Source organism: Salmo trutta, chromosome 33 (genome assembly GCF_901001165.1).
Source record: "Salmo trutta chromosome 33, fSalTru1.1, whole genome shotgun sequence".
In the NCBI taxonomy this organism is placed as follows: domain Eukaryota; kingdom Metazoa; phylum Chordata; class Actinopteri; order Salmoniformes; family Salmonidae; genus Salmo; species Salmo trutta.
The window spans coordinates 27,878,118-27,895,452 of record NC_042989.1 but is presented as its reverse complement, the minus strand read 5'-3'; the positions used below and the strand labels follow the sequence as shown (position 1 = coordinate 27,895,452).

Genomic DNA, 17,335 nt, shown 5'->3' with positions numbered 1-17,335 from the left:
AGGGTCTCCAACCCTGTTCCTGGAGAGTTACCCTCGTGTAGGTTTTCGCTCCAACCCCAGTTGTAACTAACCTGGTTCAGCTTATCAACCATCTAATTATTACAATCAGATGGATTAGGGTTGGAGTGAAAACCTACAGGACCGTAGCTCTCCAGGAACAGGCTTGGAGAGCCCTGCTATACAGTATGTGACTGTCAAAATGCTTCTGTCAGATTTATTTGCTTTTCTGTAAGCTGTCCACAGTGTGTTGCTGATGTGACAAAAAACTAAACCTTGCACTTGACTTTTCCTACTAGCACTGACTTTGCCGATAACTTCATTATTGAGGAAAAATGTGCTTACGACAACTGTGCTATGTGGTTGTATCACCTAGCTATCTTAAGATGCATGCACTAACTGTAAGTTGCTCTTGATAACAGCGTCTGCTTAATGTCTGAAATGTAAATGACAAGGCAGTGAGAAGTTACAAGTGAATCCTGTTATTGTACTGAGAGACAGTGACAATATGCCTCCGTACATACACAGCGCAGGAAGTGTGTTTCACACCTTCACTCTCCTCCCAACCACCTGTATGCCGGTCACAGGATGCAAACCGCCAACCAGAACCTGAACACCTCACACTCACTCACTCAAAGTCACTGAAGTAGAACACACGCCACACATTTACATTTTAGTCGTTTAGCAGACGCTCTTATCAAGAGCAACTTACAGTTAGTGCATGCATCTTAAGATAGCTAGGTGATGCAATCACATATCACAGTAGTGGTAAGCACATTTTTCCTCAATAAAGAAGTTATCAGCAAAGTCAGTGCTAGGGCTGTTACGATGATCGTATTACCGCCACACCGGCAGTCAAGAGACATGACCACAGTGAAATTCTACATGACCGTTGAGTCACGGTAATCTCCACTAATGCACTCTGGACATGCCTTAGTAGTAGCCTACCCAACTTGCTAACAATCATCAGGTCCTAATGGTCTGGTACTCAGGGCTCTATTTTCCCTACATTAGGTCCTAATGGTCTGGTACTCAGGGCTCTATTGTCCCTCCATCAGGTCTTAATGGCCTGGAACTCAGGGCTCTACTGTCCCTCCATCAGCTCTTAATGGCCTGGTACTCAGGGCTCTATTGTCCCTCAATCAGGTCCTAATGGCCTGGTACTCAGGGCTCTATTGTCCCTCCATCAGGTCCTAATGGTCTGATACTGAGGGCTCTATTGTCCCTCCATCAGGTCCTAATGGCCTGGTACTCAGGGTTCTATTGTCCCTCCATCAGGTTCTAATGGCCTGGTACTCAGGGCTCTATTGTCCCTCTAACCACTCTGACATCAATGCAAATGCAAATCACATCAAACACTGGTCATCAAAACAGCATGTGCTTTTAAAACTCACCTTCCTGTGATCTATCAACCATATGCAAATTAGAGCTTATGCATAAGCATAGGCCCATACCATATATGAGCCCATGTCCGAAAAAAACCCTGAATTAAAATAATGATTGTGCCTTTATACAATGCATGGCCAACAGCATATTACACATGTAAGAAAAACATATTACTGATTTAAGATATCTTTGGTACATAATTGGTCTAGCCTAAATTAATCTAATGCAAATAAAGCCTACAATTATAGTGAATTTGTTTTAGATTTTGAATTGCCTAGTAATATGGCATTTTTATAAAATGTCATAATTAATAGACTGGCACATTACCTTTAGCTACAGAATATCTCACCACCATGAGTTTCCATCTCTTCACCTCTCTCCTTCATTCCTTTCTCCTTCATTCCTTTCTCCAGCACGCAGAGGGGCTGTCAACAGTTAAATTAAATATGCTTTGTTGTGAAAACATGTTACTACCGATGTTCCCGAACATATTTCACTTGGTTTCACAAATTAAGCATGGGGTAGTTGCAAGAACAGAGCCCATTGGGAGAATACAGAGTTTGGGCGGAATATCACCTGTGGCACAGCGAAATTACCGGAGTAGCCCACCCAACATGAGTGAAAAACTTACCAGCAAGAAAGTGGCCTCCATTCGCTATTCCAGTGCATATGTATAACATGTATTTCTCGTATTGCCCCTGTTCTTGCCCATTTGATAATGGACCATTCTATACCGATCAAAAATATAAATGCAACAACTTCAACGATTTTACTGAGTTACAGTTCATATAAGTAAATCAGTTAACTGAAATAAATTCATTAGGCATTAATCTATGGATTTCACATGACGCAGCCGTCAGTGGGGAGTCAGGCCCAGCCAATCAGAGTGAGTTTTTCCCCACAAAAGGGCTTTATTAGACAGAAATACTCCTCAGTTTCATCAGCTGTCCGGGAGGCTGGTCTCAGATGATCCCGCAGGTGAAGACGCCAGATTTGGAGGTCATGGGCTGCCGTGGTTACACGTGGTCTGCGGTTGTGAGGTCAGTTGGACACACTGCCAAATTCTCTAAAACGATGTTGGAGGCAGCTTATGGTAGAGAAATTAACATTCAATTCTCTGGCAACAGCTCTGGTGAACATTTCTGCAGTCAGCATGCCAATTGCACACTCCTCAAAACTTGAGACATCTGTGGCATTGTGTTGTGTGAGTAAACTGCACATTTTAGAGTGGCCTTTTATTGTCCCCAGCACAACGTGCACCTGTGTAATGATCCTTCTGTTTAACCAGCTTCATGATATGCCACACTTGTCAGGTGGATGGATTATCTTGGCAAAGGAGAAATGCTCACTAACAGGGATGTAAACAAATTTGTGCACAACATTTGAGAGAAATAAGCTTTTTGTGATTATGGAACATTTCTGGGATCTTTTATTTCAGCTCATGAAACATGGGAACAACACTTTACATGTTCTGTTTATATTTTTCTTCAGTATAAATCTAAACTAATTTTACATATTAGTAAAGACAAGATTAAATTGAGAATAGTCTGATAGGTGAAAATATGATCGCTTGATGAGAGAACAGTGTGTGCAGCCTGAGGTAAGGAACAGAGAGCAAGCTTTTTTTTGCGATGTTCTGAAATCATCAATAGCCTGTAGTCACATCATGCAGCCCATACAGTATATCTTTTGATTTCTAATGCATTCTAAGGTTTGTATCATTCACAACTAAAGATGCCAAATAACTCTAAATCTAGCATATAGGACCTGTTTCAAATGATCCCTTTTACGCTCAACATAGCCACTTCATATGCGCACACTCTCACTCCGGAATGGGAAATATATCCATTCTATTTTATTCAGCTGTCCAAATATATTCTTCTTACTATAAAATTATATAATATAAAATAATGGCATGGGACTTATAAGCATATGTTGCCTGCTAAACGAACAAGCCTACAGCCTATGGCATGGTACATAACCAGATAACATACAGTAGGCCAACTCATATTCTGTTCTTCTGAAATACATTTTCTTTATATCATAATGTTTCTTTAGACCTGCCTAAAATAAATAATGAATTTATTGTGATGGTGTATATTCAATTGACTTATTAGACTTTTTAAAATGTAGATGTTGCAATGGCGTGCATCAGAGGATTGTTTGCTGCTTGTATGAGTGGAGCCTAGAGATGCTAAACATGTTTATGTTAATAAAATGGTCAATTACCTTGAGACCGGCAGTCTTTTGCATGACAATAACCAGCTGACAGAATTTCATGACCGCCACAGCCCTAGTTGGTGCTTGTTGGAAAACTCAAGTGCAATGTTTTGCTTTTTTGTCATATCAGCAACACACCATAGATTTGTGGAGCAAGATTGAGCTTTGACAATACGCCTTAAGGAGGATATAATTGTATCAAGTGTGGCGTGTGTTCTACTTCCGTGACTTTGAGTGAGTGAGTGTGAGGTGTTCAGGTTCAGGTTGGCGGTTTGCATCCTGTGACCAGCATACAGGTGGTTGGGAGGAGAGTGAAGGTGTGAAACACACTTCCTGCGCTGTGTATGTATGGAGGCATATTGTCACTGTCTCTCAGTACAATAACAGGATTCACTTGTAACTTCTCACTGCCTTGTCATTTACATTTCAGACATTAAGCAGACGCTGTTATCAAGAGCAACTTACAGTTAGTGCATGCATCTTAAGATAGCTAGGTGATACAACCACATAGCACAGTTGTCATAAGCACATTTTTCCCCAATAATGAAGTTATCGGCAAAGTCAGTGCTAGTAGGAAAAGTCAAGTGCAAGGTTTAGTTTTTTGTCACATCAGCAACACACTGTGGACAGCTTACAGAAAAGCAAATAAATCTGACAGAAGCATTTTGACAGTCACATACTGTATAGCAGGGCTCTCCAAGCCTGTTCCTGGAGAGCTACGGTCCTGTAGGTTTTCACTCCAACCCTAATCCACCTGATTCTAATAATTAGATGGTTGATAAGCTGAACCAGGTTAGTTACAACTGGGGTTGGAGTGAAAACCTACACGAGGGTAGCTCTCCAGGAACAGGGTTGGAGACCCTTGGTATACAGAGTGTAGGCTGTGGATTGCGTCTGTATATTTTGTGGCAGCATATTGAGTCACTGATGGTAAACTGAATAACTAGGACTGGCTGAACTGAATGCTGGTCTATTTTCATTTTAGCTCCGTCATGTGAGGAGATTGCCAGAGGGTGTTTTGTGTGTGTTCGTCCGCCTGTGTGTCTATGTCCGTCTGTGTGTGCAAGTGTGTGTGTGTTTGTATGTGACCAGATTCCACTGGTGGCTCAGAATACCTCATCACCTTGTCAGTGTGCCTGCCACCACTGGTTGCACCCCAGTGTATAAGAGCCAAGATGGGAGCCACAACCACACACACACAAGCAATCAGACAGGGATTTGCTATACCGACAGAGAAAACTATACACAACTTCTGTGCAAATCAAATTTTTTTCTGTTTGTTTTCACACAACACTTCTTGGGTAGCTCAAGTATTGTCTGTTAATGAGAGAACAGTCCTGGTTCAACAACCAACTAAAGCATACATTTCTTGACCCAGGCCAGGTCCATTCAGAATGAGGCTGAAGCTACAGATTCCCTCTCCTCACCACATAAACACCCTATCCCCACTGGGACGGCCTTAAAGTTAGCCTCCCTCCAAATACACTGTCCCCGAGTCATCCAAGTTCAAGTACAGAGTACAGAGACACTGTACATCACAAGGGAAAGGTACAACCAAAGGGGAATTGAATGGGGGTAGGCAGTACAGTACGTGAGGGGGTGATGGGAACTGACTGGGAATGGGGATTGGCAGAGGAAGATCCACTGGTTGTTGTGGTCCTTTGTTGGGTCATCTAGTGTCACCTCCAAAATAGAGATACAGTATACTGATAAATCTATATCTATAGTGGGGAAAAAACATCCTCAGAAGGCTATCTTTCTGAGGAGGGCATCCTGCATATCTAATTTCTTACATTATGTATGGTGAAGCACTGTGAGGTGTTTCTCAGTGCTGTCACACAGAGAGGGATAAGGTCTTTGTGATGCAGACAGTGAAACCAATGCATTGGATTCAACCCAACCAGAGAAAGACATCTGGCATTTTACTACAGAATCTACCCATTTAGTACAGAATCTATCAATATGAGACATCACCTCACATGTTATTCTTCCACACACTGTCTGGCAGGCAGTTTTGAAGCACATCCCCTTAGTATGTAGAGTACAGACAATACTGTGAGGTGCATGTATAATTTACAGTGTACAGTGTAGTGAAAGTCAAGCGTAGGGTGTGACTGAGAGTGTATCAGGATTCCCGTTCGTCTGAGAGGTTTGCTGAGGTGCAGGAAAAGCGATTGGAGCTACACCTTGCCTCCTCTCCCCTTTACTACTCCCATCAACCCGTCCAAGGTGATAAGGACAGACTGTCTCTGGGGGCGCCTTAGCGCCGGACCAAACTGTGGAGAGAAGGATGAATGTCCCTCTCTCTCCATCTATTGCAATAAAAATTAACAGTAAACATTACACTCACAGAAGTTCCAAAATAATAAAGACATTTCAAATGTCATATTATGTCTATTTACAGTATAGTAGCTATGTGCAAATAGTTAAAGTACAAAAGGGAAAATAAATAAACATAAATATGGGTTGTATTCTCTCTCTCTCTCAATATGTTCTCTCTTGCTTTCGCTCTTTTCTCTCGCTCTCTCTCTCTCATTATGTTCTGTCACTATCTCTCTTTCTCTTTTCTCTGTCGCTCTTTCTCTCTTTCCTCCTGTCTCTTTTCTCAGTTTTTTATGCCTGCTGTATTTACAACCTTACATTTTACAGTAGAATTTGTGGTTTAATAGTTAAATTGCTGAGAATATTGTTTAGAATAGTGAGGTAATATGAAACAGGTAGGTTAATTTGAGGCAAATTCCCTTCAAAACAATGATGTAAGTCTGCTTCCTGGGAATCCAGTAACTCAAGTATTTGAGTTACTGGTGCACCCAGTCACCCTTTCCCCATCATGTGAGACCTTAAACAAGGAAAGATAAGGGAAAGCAAATGACCTTATTAAGATCAGATGCAAAAAACAGGGCAGGGAGTGACACCACATTTCAGATTGAAAGATTACAATATTATTAGATGGCCAGAAGGGGTAGACCAAGAGGAACATTGAGGTTCATGCATGGCACTGAAACTAAATCCATTATATTCAATACAATTTCAATCAATCCATAAAAACATTAGGTCATTCAATCAGTAATTCAAAAAAGTATAAATAGAAATCAGGCATTCATCTGCATTTGTTAAAGATTTATTGTCAGCTGTAATTGGTGTTTGTAGCCTAACACGTGGGGAGCAGAGCGACATCTAGCCGTGACACAGTTCTCTATGGACATTCTTATAGTAGCCTATTTCAATAGCTGAGCATATCACAGCGGTTTACTGACATCTAGCAAGCACAAAACATGTCCATGTGCAATCTATTTACCGTTTTCGTGCGTTAAAATCAACACTGCATTATTCCAAGTCACTTGAAATGTCTTTCTATAGCGGCCAATGGCGGGAATACGAGCTACTCGATGAGATCCTTTGTCCCGCTCTACTCCGTACAAAATGACAGTGCCCTTAACATGTCATATTGACCATGCAGCGACCACTCAGCCTCGTTCGAAAACATTCCCTGCACAACAAAGCGCACTGTCACCGTTCTGCGCAATGGGAAGACCACCTCAATGTATTTATAGCAAAACAAAGGCTATTGGTGCGCTAAGATGATAATTAAACAACAAAACACAAGCGTCCCCATGCATAGTTATGTTATGCATGCATATTTACGATTTTATATCAACAAATGTATAACAAATGTAATGCATCAGCATCTAAAAATCATTGCAAATGGGAAAATGCAATAAAGGGGAAAGGGCGCACTCTAAACCAAAGCCATCATGTAATTAGATATAGGCCTAGGTAACAAAACAGTAATAAGCTCACCTTAACTTTCCTGTTTTCTTGCACGTCAGCGCTCCGTCGGTCTTACAAATTAGATTGATTCCACATGGTGACTTCAGCAGCACCCACTCCAAACTGCTGAAAGCGCGTGTATAGCAATAGTCATTAATATTTCATATTATAACGTATAACGCGTGGTTAGGCCTAATATGTGTTACGACTGCTCTTAAGTGAATATTGTCGTTTTAGTCTCTTTGAAAAACAGCGTGCAGCTTCCTCTGCTGTTCGTATCCCTCGTATGAAATGCTTCCGCCCAGCTCTACATTGTTGACATTCGAGCGCTGACGTCAGCCTGTCCCTCATTCACAACATTGCGCTGTGCAGAAATTACACCACAGCCCCCGTACATTTGACATTTTACTCCAAATGGTGCGCGCATTTTGGATTGGTGAATTGCCTTTGCAACCATGTCACCGTAAATTCCGTTATTATTATAGATGTGTGTGATTCACCGCGGAGCGAGGAACGGGAGAACAGCTAGAGGATAATGAAGAGCCTACAAATGATGATCCTTTGAACCACCATCAATAGGCTAAAATAACACCCTCTGGATGCATATCATCATGCCAACCCGAAGACATAAAAAAAAGAAACACTATATTTTGACAGCATAATTTAAGAATATTCCCTCTCACTTATGACATGGATTACTAACCCCCCATTAACTGATTATCATCACTCAGAGAAAAACAATCCCATAGTGCACATCATCAGCTTCCCCTTGAGTAGATGCTCTTCAGACTCATTCACATCCCTGTTAGCCTACACCTAGGACACAGAAAGCATAATCTCATCCTTGACTGACTGAACAGTCTCCAGCCTTTTATTTACATTTTTTTTTACCTTTATTTAACTAGGCAAGTCAGTTAAGAACAATTTCTTATTTACAATGACGGCCTACCCCGGCCAAACCCTACTCTGAGTCAATATTCACATCATAAAAATGAATTCCCTTCGACCACACCCACAAATTGGGGGAAAAAGACATTCTTTCCCATTGAGCCCCATTGTAAAATAGCTGACTTTGTCTTCGATTTTATGTTATACAGAACTTATCAAACATTCAGAAAAGCTGCTGTGTTATTCAATGTACATGTAACCTGGTAAAAAAATCCAAACCTATGGTTCGCAATGCTCCCCAGTAGAGAAACAGAGCCTGCAATATGAGCCCTGTAGCTTCAGGCTATTCGGTGTGGGAGAGTTGGAAATGTGGGGATCCGGTAGGCCACACTTAGCTCTGTATGAAAACGTTTCATCACAGGTAAGACATTTACAGTGTCTTCAGAAAGTTTTCATACCGCTTGATTTATTCCACATTTTGTTGTGTTATAGCCAGAATTCAAAATTGATTAAATATCTGTTTTTTCTCACCCATCTACACACAATACTCCATAATGACAAAGTGAAAATATGTTTTTAGAAATGTTTGCAAATGTATTAAAAATGAAATTCAGAAATATCGAATTTATATAAGTATTCACACCCCTGAGTCAATACATTGTAGAAGCGGTGATTACACCTTTGGCGGCGATTACAGCTTTGAATCGTCTTGGGTATGTCTGTATCAGCTTTGCACATCTGGTTGTTTTAGGAATTTTCTTCTATTCTTCCTTGCAGATTTTCTCAAGCTCTGTTAAATTAGATGGGAAGCATCAGTGAACAACAATGTTCATATCTTTCCACAGATTTTCTATGGGATTAAATTCTGGGCTTTGGCTTGGCCACTCAAGGACTTTCACATTCTTGTTCTGAAGCCATTCCAGCATTTCTTTGGCTCTATGCTTGGGGTCATTGTCCTGTTGGGACGTAAATCTTTGCCGCCAGTCTAACGTCGTTTGCACTCTGAAGCAGCTTCTCATCAAGGACTTCCCTGTATTTAAATCCATTCATTGTTCCCTCAAACCTTGCCAGTCTCCCAGTATCCCCATAGCATGATACTCCCACGACCATGCTTCACAGTAGGGATGGTGTTAGACGGGTGATGAGCTGTGCCTGGTTTTCTCCAGACATTGCGCTTTTCATTGAGGCCAAATAGTAAATGTTTGGTCTCAGACCACAGAATCTTTTGCCTTATGATCTCAGAGTCTTTCAGGTGCCTTTTTGCAAACTCCAGGTGTGCTGTCATGTGCCTTTTTATCAGGAGTGGCTTCCGTCTGGCCACTCTCCCACAAAGCCCAGATAGGTGAAGTTCTGTGGAGACTGTTGTCCTTCTGGCAGGTTCTCCCATCTTAGCCAAGGAACTCGGTAGTTCTGTCCAAAAAAGAATCCTCAGAGACAATTATTTGGATGTTATGTGCACAAAGGTGATGACTATAATGTCTTATTAGCAATTTTCAAATCTGACTTCTCTTTGGTCGTCTATGGAAATTGTCTTCTGCAGTTCGGAAGCAAAACAGTAGGAGCAGTCGAAACCGTGCTTCTAGACTGGAACCCTGGCCCCTTGGCGCGGTGGTGAAGGCAGATTGGTGGTGGTGCTCCTGTTCCCTATCAACACTCAGAAGTTATGTAGCAAGCTTAGGTGACAAAAAGGCCTGCCATGGACGTTACCCAGTTGCTTTGAATGTTCAAAATCATAGTGTCATTGGCAGTTTGAAGTGACTTAAATTGTTTTTCATATCCAATTCAAATCTGTTCTGCTTCCTGCAGTCTGAACAGCCAAAAAGCACAAGGAATCTGATATTTCAAATCACATTTCAAACCTCCTTCTTAAGTGGTTTGAAATCAGATTATAAATCAGATTCCTGGCCATGCAACTGATTTATTTGCTCTCAAGTGGTTTTTAGACTGCTATTTGGCATATCTTGTTGCTTGCTAGCTACTCTGTTCACAGTTTGACAAGAACATGTGGTAGCTAGCTAACTAACTTGTTAATTATTTACAGACAAATTAGTGAATGCTAGAGAGCTAAACAGCTGCTTAGCTAGCTAGTTGACTGCTGTGGCTTGTTTTGAAAATTGGATCAACGTATCCTTTCAGGCTTTAAAAGTGTTCTTACACTGATTTTGAACACCTAAAGCAACTGGGAAACATCCATGGCAGGCAATGTTGTCAACGTATTAGCTTGCTAGCTACCTCACTTCTGAGCGATGGGAAGCATGAGCACCACAACCAATCATCCTAGACCACTGCGCACACACCCGCCATTACAATTAGCGTAGCCATGTAAACAAATGACTGCTGGCTGAACACACACCAACCAGATTTAGTCACTTGCAGTTTGGGCAGTCGGTATTCCAAAACGGATTTCAACAACAAAACTGAGCATTTGAGCATTAAGCCTTTGAGCATTAAGGCCTGTGAACAAGGCTTTAGTCACCGACAGTGAAACATCCAGACAACATATTTCAAGATAATTGTTCCAGGCTATTAGACAGAATGTGTGAGTCTCCACCAGAACAAGAATCTCACCTGGACAAACATCAGAGGTACATTTCATATGAATGATCAATTATAGACAATCATAATTTCATTCATCATTTATGGCCATATGTTACATAATTAGACATATGATTCAGAGGTTGAGAGAGTGTCCTCTCCTCTGCATTATGCAGAAACATAGGACTATTGGTCCAGTAGGGAGGCTGCATTAGTCAGGCAGAGAGAGCGTGATTTATAATATAGAGACAGCAGATCCCCAAGGAGCTGGCAAGCTATTACGTTTTATCAGGTTGCCACAGACTTGCTGCTCCTGGAGCCCATTTATTTTCCCTGGGTGGTATTCAGATCAGCCCACATTCTCAATGTCAAGTGGTATAAATAACCAAAGCTGATTCTATCTGCTCAACAGCAGGAAATTATGTACAAAGTGGTAATGCAAGGAGCCAGTGATGGGGATAATCACACAATTTACCTATGCTTCAAATGCAGTGTAAAATTGACAAGGAAGAAACACAGATTTTGCTTTGCTAGTCATGTCCCATATACGCTACTGCCAACCATGCATTTCTACAACAGATACTGCAGACAAAATAGACAGGGAGTCACAACTACACACAGTCAAACTGACAAGGCTCTCAGAAAACTAAACAACAGGAGACCATTGCCTATGTTTGAACATGACCTGATATTGAACAAGACATTTCTGCAAGTGAAAGAAAATAGGAGAGCTGTCGATAAAAGGAAGTGGAGGACTAGGCTTAGCCACACTGGGGGGCTTTGAGGAATTAGTCTGACACCAAACCATACTGTCAATTCCCTCGTTTCCTCTACTCCTTTCTTTTTAAAGGAGAGATTACAGATGACACAGCAGTGACAGACAAGCTTGTTATTTTTCTTGATGGAAACATGTAGGCTACATTCCTGCGTGGGCAGGTTGGTGGGTGGGGCCTTGGGTTCAAACTCTGTCCAAATGTTTTGTTGAAGTCTGAATGATTGTATGGAAGCATTCATACACAGAACTTGAAATTGAACAACCATATCAAATTATTGCATCCAAGATTATCATACTCCAGTTTTGACCTAATCAAGCTACTGAAATATGATGTTAACTATTGAAACACTGTCACGGCTGTCGAAAGGATCGGACCAAAGTGCAGCGTGGTTGTAGTTCCACATTTTATTAAATCCGTGAAACTTTGCAAAACATAAATAACTGAATTTACAAAACAACAAACCATGACGCAGAGAGAAACAAACACTACTCAAAAGATAATCACCCACAAAACCCAGGAAGAAAAACCCCTACTTAAATATGATCTCCAATCAGAGGTAACGAGGACCAGCTGCCTCCAATTGGAGATCAACCCCAAAAAAGCCAACATAGAAATAGAAAAACTAGAACTAAAACATAGAAATAGAAAACATAGAAAAACACAAAACACCCCCTGTCACGCCCTGACCTACTCTACCATAGAAAATCACATCTTACTATGGTCAGGACGTGACAGTACCCCCCCCCCCAAAGGTGCAGACTCCGAATGCACCTAAAACAAAAGAAACCACAAAACAAAGGGAGGGTAGGGAGGGTGGCACTTGTCTATGGCGGCTCAAATGCAGTCCACATAACCTTAACCTCCGCAGAGGAGGTGGCTCCGGTGCGTACTCCCCGCTCCACCCGCTGATCCTTCTGCTTTATTACCACCTGACCGTGGATCGTTGTCGAAAGAACTGGACTGTAGATCATTGCTGGAGGTTCTGGGCTGCAGGCCGCCGCTGGAGGCTCTGGGCTGCAGGCCGCCGCTGGAGGCTCTGGGCTGCAGGCCGCCGCTGGAGGCTCTGGGCTGCAGGCCGTCGCTGGAGGCTCCGGACTGGGGAGCGTCGCTGGAGGCTCCGGACTGGGGAGCGTCTCAGGAGGCTCCGGACTGGGGAGCGTCTCAGGAGGTTCTGGACTGGGGAGTGTCGCTGCAGGCTCCGTGCCATGGATCATCACTACAGGTTCCGCGCCATGGATCATCACTGGAGGCTTCGTGCCATGGATAATCTCTACAGGCTCCGGGCCATGGATAATCCCTACAGGCTTCTTGCCATGGATTATCCCTACAGGCTCCGGGCCATGGATTACCTCTGGAGGCTTCGTGCCATGGAACATCCCTACAGGCTTCGGAGCATAGATTATCACTGGAGGCTTTTCTCGTGGAGCTGGAACAGGTCTCACCGGACTGGAGAGACGCATTGAGGACCGGGTGCTCAGAGAAGGCACCGGCAGTACTGGGCTATGGAGGCACACTGGAGGGAGAGTGCGAGGAACATGCACAGGACGTGCTGGGCTGTGGAGGCGCACTGGAGGGAGAGTGTGAGAAGCAGGCACAGGACGTACTGGGCTGTGGAGGCGCACTGGAGGCCTGATGCGTGGGACTGGCATAGGTGGCACCAGACTGGTAACACGCACCTCAGGGCGAGTGCGAAGAGCAGGCACAGGACATACCAGGCTGGATAGACTCACTGAAGGCCGGGTACGTCGGGCAGGCACAGGGTATACTGGGCCGTGGAGGCGCACTGGAGATCTGGAGCTTATTGCTGACACAACCATCTTTGCTGGATGCTCAACCCAGCTCAACAACTGCAAGGTGCGGGCACAGATCGCACCGGCCTGTGAGTGTGCACTGGCGACACAGTGCGCATCACCGCATAACACGGTGCTTGCCCCGTCACACGCTCCCCACGGTAAGCACGGGGAGTTGGCTCAGGTCTCACCCCTGACCCCGCCAAACTACCCGTGTGCCCCCCCAAAAAAATATTTGTGGGCTGCCTCTCGTTCTTCCCCGGCAGGCTTCGATATCTGTCCAATACCTGGTCCCCTGGGAGGCGCTCTTCTCCTGCCCTTAAATCCTCCAAAGCACTGGATATTCTCCTCCTTATCTCCTCAAATGTCCAGAGGTCCATATCGCGCTGCTTGGTCCCTTGGTGGTGGGTGATTCTGTCACGGCTGTCGAAAGGATCGGACCAAAGTGCAGCGTGGTTGTAGTGCCACATTTTATTAATTCCGTGAAACTTTGCAAAACATAAATAACTGGATTTACAAAACAACAAACCATGACGCAGAGAGAAACAAACACTACTCAAAAGATAATCACCCACAAAACCCAAGAAGAAAAACCCTTACTTAAATATGATCTCCAATCAGAGGTAACGAGGACCAGCTGCCTCCAATTGGAGATCAACCCCCCCCAAAAAAACATAGAAATAGAAAAACTAGAACTAAAGCATAGAAATAGAAAACATAGAAAAACACATAACACCCCCCGTCACACCCTGACCTACTCTACCATAGAAAATCACATCTTACTATGGTCAGGACATGACACACTTTCAAGTAAATTGGTTTTGCAAACAGTATGAACACAATATCTATCATACATACTTCACAAAATAATGTTGTCGTTTTTGGATATAACTTCATACTCGGAAACAAGTCAATGTAAGGGTTAAAGACAAAGCATATTCACCATGCAGGGTATATCCCTCAGGTTAATGTCAGGCAGCTCATCATACTGTAGCCACAACATTTACCTTCCAGAGAACAATATAACATTTACAGGAAAGAAACAAGTGAATGCTCCATGTGATGAAGATACTGTAGTAGGTTTCATACTTTAACGATATTTTCACAGTAGCTAGCTTGTAACAGGAATGCCAGGAATGATGGAGAGTGAGATCATCAGTCTTCTTAGCCAACACAAGCCAGTCATGTTAGTCACTAGTCACCTTTCCAGAAACAAGTCTCTCACTGTTGTCGCTTGCTATAGACCTCCCTCGGCCCCCAGCTGTGCCCTCGATACCATATGTGAATTGATTGCCCCCCATCTATCTTCTGAGCTCGTGCTACTAGGTGACCTAAACTGGGACATGCTTAACACCCCAGCCATCCTACAATCTAAGCTTGATGCCCTCAATCTCACACAAATTATCATGGAACTTACCAGGTACAACCCCAAATCTGTAAACACAGGCACCCTCATAGATGTCATCCTAACTAACTCGCCCTCCAAATACACCTCTGCTGTTTTCATTCAAGATCTCAGTGATCACTGCCTCATTGCCTGCATCCGTAATGGGTCTGCGACCAAACGACCACCCCTCATCACTGTCAAATGCTCCCTAAAACACTTCTGCGAGCAGGCCTTTCTAATCGACCTGGCCGGGGTATCCTGGAATGACAATGACCTCATCCCGTCAGTAGATGATGCCTGGCTATTCTTTAAAAGTGCCTTCCTCAACATCTTAAATAAGCATGCCCCACTCAAAAAAATGTAGAACTAGGAATAGATATAGTCCTTGGTTCACTCCATACCTGTCTGCCCTTGACCAGCACAAAAACATTCTGTGGCGTTCTGCATTAGCATAGAATAGCCCCCGTGATATGCAACTTTTCAGGGAAGTTAGGAACAAATATACACAGGCAGTTAGAAAAGCTAAGGCTAGCTTTTTCAAACAGAAATTTGCATCCTGAAGTACTAACTCGAAAAAGTTCTGGGACACTGTAAAGTCCATGGAGAATAAGAGCACCTCCTCCCAGCTGCCCACTGCTCTGAGGCTAGGAAACACTGTTACCACCGATAAATCCACTATAATTGAGAATTTCAATAAGCATTTCTCTACGGCTGGCCATGCTTTCCACCTGGCTACCCTTACCCCGGTCAACTGCCTGGCACCCTCCACAGCAACCCGCCAATGCCCCCACCATTTCTCCTTCACCCAAATCCAGATAGCTGATATTCTGAAAGAGCTGCAAAATCTGGACCCATACAAATCAGCCGGGCTAGACAATGTGGACCCTCTCTTTCTAAAATTATCTGCCGAAATTGTTGCAACCCCTATTACTAGCCTGTACAACCTCTCTTTCGTATCATCTGAGATTCCCAAAGATTGGAAAGCTGCCGCGGTAATCCCCCTCTTCAAAGGGGGTGACACTCTAGACCCAAACTGCTACAGACCTATATCTATCTACGCTGTCTTTCTAAGGTCTTCGAAAGCCCAGTTAACAAACAGATTACTGACCATTTCAAATCCCACCGTACCTTCTCCGCTATGCAATCTGGTTTCAGAGCTGGTCATGGGTGCATCTCAGCCACGCTCAAGGTCCTTAACGACATCATAACCGCCATTGATAAGAGACATTACTGTGCAGCCGTATTCATCGACCTGGCCAAGGCTTTCGACTCTGCCAAAAAGAATGTGGTGATTGACAGACTCGACAGCCTTGGTTTCTCAAATGATTGCCTCGCCTGGTTCACCAACTACTTCTCTGATAGAGTTCATTGTGTCGAATCGGAGGGCCTGTTGTCCGGACCTCTGGCAGTCTCTATGGGTGTGCCACAGGGTTCAATTCTCAGGCTGACTCTCTTCTCTGTATACATCAATGGTGTTGCTCTTGCTGCTGGTGATTCTCTGATCCACCTCTACGCAGACGACACCATTCTGTATACTTCTGGCCCCTCGTTAGACACTGTGTTAACTAAACTCCAGACGAGCTTCAATGCCATACAACTCTCCTTCCGTTGCCTCCAACTGCTCTTAAACGCAAGTAAAACGAAATGCATGCTATTCAATCGATCACTGCCCGCACCTGCTCGCCCGTCCAGCATCACAACTCTGGACGGCTCTGACTTAGAATACGTGGACAACTACAAATACCTGGGTGTCTGGTTAGACTGTAAACTCTCCTTCCAGACTCACATTAAGCATCTCCAATCCAAAATTAAATCTAGAATCGGCTTCCTATATCGCAACAAAGCATCCTTCACTCATGCTGCCAAACATACCCTTGTAAAACTGACCATCCTACCGATCCTCGACTTTGGTGATGTCATCTATAAAATAGCCTCCAACACTCTACTCAACAAACTGGATGCAGTCTATCACAGTGCCATTCGTTTTGTCACCAAAGCCCCATATACTACCCACCATTGCAACCTGTACGCTGTCGTTGGTTGGCCCTCGGTTCATACTCGTCGCCAAACCCACTGGCTACAGGTTATCTACAAGTCTCCGCTAGGTAAAGCCCCGCCTTATCTCAGCTCACTGGTCCCCATAGCAGCACCCACCTGTAGCACGCGCTCCAGCAGGTATATCTCACTGGTCACCCCCAAAGCCAATTCCTCCTTTGGTCGTCTTTCCTTCCAGTTCTCTGCTGCCAATGACTGGAATGAACTGCAAAAATCTCTGAAGCTGGAGACTCATATCTCCCTCACTAGCTTTAAGCACCAGCTGTCAGAGCAGCTCACAGATCACTGCACCTGTACATAGCCCATCTGTAAACAACCCATCTATCTACCTACCTCATCCCCATACTGTATTTATTTATTTATCTTGCTCCTTTGCACCCCAGTATCTCTACTTGCACATTCATCTTCTGCACATCTACCATTCCAGTGCTTAATTGCTATATTGTAATTACTTCACCACTATGGCCTATTTATTGCCTTAACTTACCTCATTTGCACTCACTGTATATAGACTTTTTGTTTTCTTTTGT

The 17,335-nt window shown here is 43.6% G+C and overlaps 1 protein-coding gene across 1 annotated transcript in view; it reads right to left on the bottom strand.

The window, feature by feature from the left end:
- Positions 1–7,695, bottom strand: part of LOC115172788 (transcription regulator protein BACH2) — a 58,032-nt gene extending 50,337 nt beyond the window's left edge. Inside the window, exon 1 of the mRNA XM_029730537.1 lies at positions 7,405–7,695. The gene's annotated coding sequence lies outside the window, so the exon portion shown is untranslated. The remainder of the gene's footprint in view (positions 1–7,404) is intronic.
- Positions 7,696–17,335: the final 9,640 nt, after the last annotated feature.